Here is a 4,514-nt window from a genome sequence, read left to right on the forward strand (position 1 = left end):
GGTTTCCCAGGACTGGGGGGCTAAGGACTCGTTTTGTCTTCCAGCGAACGAGTTGGGGGGCAAGATCATGGCTGACATGAGGTCAGAATGTTTTAATGATAAACTTGTCCCTGATTGAATAATCATTTTCACTGATGCCATTTACATAAACTGCCTGCTATGCTCCAGGTACGTTATATACACACAGTATATATAGCTTTACAATAGCCCTGCAAGGTTGTTGTACTCTCTCTATTTGGTGGACTCTGAACATCAAAGATGTGAATTCTCTTGCCTAACACCACACAGCTACATCTCCTTGAGATCCAGATTCAAAATGAGACTGTCTGGATCCAAAATTTCCTTCAAGTTGCCTTTTATTCAGCTATAAAAAGGAGTGAAGTGCTGATACATGCTACAACACGGATGAACCTGAGAAGCATCACGCTAAGTGAAAGTCAGACGTAAAAGGTCATGTACTGTGTGATTCCATTTATACCAAATATCCAGAACACGTAAATCTCCCTAGAGACAGGTAGTGAATTGGTGGTTGCCTGGGTCTGTGGGGAGAGGGGAATGAGGAGAAACTGCTTAATGGGCATGGGGTTTTCTCTTGGGGTGACAAAAATGGTTTGGAACTAGATGGAGATGGTGGTTGCACAACATTAATAAATGTTTTAAATGCCACTGAATTGTATACTTTAACATGGTTAATTTTATGTGAATTTCACCTCAATAAGATTAAAAAAGCAAACACTTCACCCCCCTGCAGTCTCTTCCTCATTAATGAGCATAATTTTACCATTAACGATTTAGTCCTCTGGTTAGTAAAGCCCCCAGCACCTGGGCCCAAGCTCTTCTTTCCCAGAGAACCCCCTCCCCACTTGAGAATTCCAGGGAGAAAAGAGCAGCACCACCCAGAGAGTGGGCCCTGGAGTCAGCCTGCCTGAGTTCAATTCCAGGCACCTCCATGTCCTCATCTTAAAATGTGGGTGCTAATGCTACAACCTTGTGGAGTTGTTTTGAGGATGTACCGATATCAGACGTGTAAAGTGTCTGGGCACACATAATGTTTATTCTCTAAGCTGTACTGTCAGGGCAGGCCAGCTTCTCCTACCATCACCTGTGCTGCAAATATTTACTGAGCACCTGCTGTGTGCCAGGCAATTTTCTAGCCTTGGGGATTCATCTATAAGCAAGAACAGCAATAAAATTCCTTTCTTCTTAGAGCTAACATTCCAATTGGGGTATAAGACAATAAATAAAGTAAAATACATATGTTAAATGGTGGTAAATACTAAGGAGAAAAAATAAAGGGTGAGGGGTAAGAAGTTTTGGGGAAAGTTTAGAATTTCATTTAGTTATTTTTTTAAAGATTTATTTATTTGGCCGTGCCGGGTCTTAGTTGCGGCATGCGGGATTTTTTTAGTTGCCGCATGCGAACTCTTAGTTGCCGCATGTGGGATCTAGTCCCCTGACCAGGGATCGAACCCGGGCCCCCTGCACTGGGAGCGGACCACCAGACCACCAGGGAAGTCCCGAAAGCTTAGAATGTCAAATTGGGTGGCCAGAGAAGGTTTCCCTGAGTGATGTTCTGAGGGCGGTGCGGTGTTTTCATTTCCTCTTGCTGCTGTAGCGAATTACCGCAAACTTGGAGGCTTAAAACAACACAAATGTAGTATTTCACGTTTCTTGAGGTCAGGAGTCCAAAATGGGTCTCACTGGGCTGAAATCAGGTGTTGGCGGAGCTGCATTCTTCTGGAGGCTCCAGGCGAGAGCTCATGCCTTGCCTTTGCCGCTTCTAGAGGCTGCCCACATTCCTCGGCTCATGGACCCACATCATTCCAACCTCCGCCTCCCTTATCACATCTTCTCTTTGACTTTCCTCCCTCCCTCTTTTCCTTATAAAGACCCTTGTGATTATGCTGGGCCCACCTGGATAATCCAAATAATCTCCCCATCTCAAAATCCTTAATCACACCTGCAAAGTCCCTTTTGCCATGTAAGGTGACACAGTCACAGGTCCTGGGGATTAGGATGCGGACATCTTTAAGGAAACCATTATTCTGTCCACCACATGAGGCACAGTATCTAAAGGACAGCAAGTTCAAAGGCCCTGAGGCAGGGCTTGCCAGACTTGCCTGAGGAAGATGGAGATCAATGAGGATGCAGGAGAGTGGGCAAGGGGGGAGTGGTCTCTCACAAGATCAGACAGGTGAAGAAGGTAAAATGGCTCTTACAGGCCCTTATGGGTCCCAGTGAAGACTTTGACCTTTACCTGAGTGAGATGGGATCAGGTGAGGGATGTGATCTTATGGGTTTTAAGGATGCCCCTGGCTGCTGTGTCTAGAACAGACTAACCATGAGCAGGTTGCTGCAATATCCATGAGATGATGGTGGCTGGACCATGGTAGCAGAGAGAAGTGGTAAGATGGGTTTCATTCTGGATTTTGAAGGTCAAGTTGCAAGGAACCACTTAAGGATCAAAAGTGGAGTGTCACAGAAAGAGGGGAGTCAAGGATGACTCCAAGGCTTTTGGCCTGAACAACTGAAAGGATTAAGATGCCCTTTAAGAAGGGGAAGACCTGGGACGTCCCTGGTGGCGCAGTGGTTAAGAATCCGCCTGCCAATGCAGAGGACACGAGTTCAACCCCTGGTCTGGGAAGATCCCACATGCCGCGGAGCAATTAAGCCCATGCACAACAACTACTGAGCCTGCACTCTAGAGTCCACGTGCCACAACTACTGAAGCTCGCACGCCTAGAGCCCGTGCTCCGCAACAAGAGAAGCCACCGCAATGAGAAGACCACGCACCACAACGAAGAGTAGCCTCCATTCGCCGCAACTAGAGAAAAGCTCACGTGCAGCAACGAAGACCCAATGCAGCCAAAAATAAATAAATAAAATAAATTTTTAAGAAAAGAAGGGGAAGACCACAAAAATCAGACTTGGGGCTGCTGATGTCAGGACTTCACTTTGAGATGCCTGTTGCGTATCCAAATGGAGATACCGAGTAGGAAGTCAGATATTTATGAGTCTGGACTTTAGGAGAGGGGTCTGGTGGGATTTCTTTGGGAGACATAGGCATGTTGGTGGTATTTAATGCCATGAGCCTGGACGAGATCTCTCAGGGAGTGCGGGCAGAGAGATCAAGGACTGAGACCTGGGCCCCCTTTGATGACGAGGAACCAGTGATGTAGGAGGAAAACCAGGCGAGGGTGGGGTCCTGGAAGCCAGGAGCGCCAAATGCTGCAAACTCTGTCCAAAGCAAGTGTGGAGTGAGGGGTTGGTGGAGCAGAGGGTGACCACCTTTACTTTCCTAGGGCTGTTCTCTGGCAAACAGCCTCTACAGGAGACAATTTAAGGGAGTCAGACCTACCGAGGCGGCCCTGCTCCTGTGATTCCAGAGCTGTCTCCCCTCCCGGAAGCTGGACGGGTCTGCTCTAGAGGTCTGGCCCCTACTCTCCCAGCATAATTCCCTTCCGGTCTCAACTCCAGCTGGGCCCTTAAGACTCAGCTCAGTTACTCTCCTCTGCCAGGCGGCTGTGCTGCCTCCTCAAGGCCAAGCTGGGGGCCCCCACCCGGCTCCCACAGCACCCACTGCTCCCTCGCTGGACAGCTCTCCACACCCAGGCTGTGTACACATCTCAGTCTCCCACTGGGCCAGGCTCACTTTGGGCTTCTGGGAGGCCTCCTTATTTCTGCATCCCCTGCCCTAGTGTGGCATAAGGCATCTAAGAGACTCTGAGTAAACGTCTGTGAACAGAAACACTCAGCAGAAGCCCCTTCCGCTAGGATCTGGTTGTGCCTGGCCCTTTGCTGTGCAGGCACTCCAGTCCCCGGGCTCCTCCTGAAACCTGGGGTGCTGGGATCCCGCCAGGCCCTCCGTGGCAGACTGCCCCTCACCAGCACCAGCCTGCTGACACTCACTGAATATTTGTTAAATGTCAGAAAAAGGGCCAAGGACTGGGCCCCAGTCCGAGTTTTGGCATCCTCAGGTCGTCAGGACCTCAGTCTCCCGTCTCTGAAAGGGAGACGACACACACTCATCCCTTAAGCTCCACCTCATCAGTTGTGACAACATTTGGGAAAGTGTTCGGCAAACTGTAAACCAGCCAGGCTTTCAGAGGTATCACAGATCGAGGCTTCTCCTTGGTGGCTGATTCAGGGCACGTGACAGGACCCGTGTGACCCACCCCATGCCACGTAAGGCCTCCAACTCAGTTTTCCTCAAGCTGCTGTGAAGACAAGCAGCGTCTTCCTCAGGCAGCAGGAACCAGGGACTGAGAGGGGCCCGGCCCCGGTGGAAACTCTGACACACGCACGGACGTTCACCGCATTTCCAGTGACTAAGGGCCACACGAAGCAGTTGGCTGGACCCTTCCTAAAATTCGTCCCGGAGCTGCTCTGACCAGACGGCCCCCGCTCCGGCCAACCCCGGCCCCACTGTCCCACTTCTCTGGGGGTGCGCCCTTCCCGCACCCCACAGGGGAGGGACCAGCGCTCCCCCTCAGCACAGGCGACACACAGGCGGC

This window comes from Balaenoptera ricei, chromosome 15 (genome assembly GCF_028023285.1).
Source record: "Balaenoptera ricei isolate mBalRic1 chromosome 15, mBalRic1.hap2, whole genome shotgun sequence".
NCBI lineage: Eukaryota > Metazoa > Chordata > Mammalia > Artiodactyla > Balaenopteridae > Balaenoptera > Balaenoptera ricei.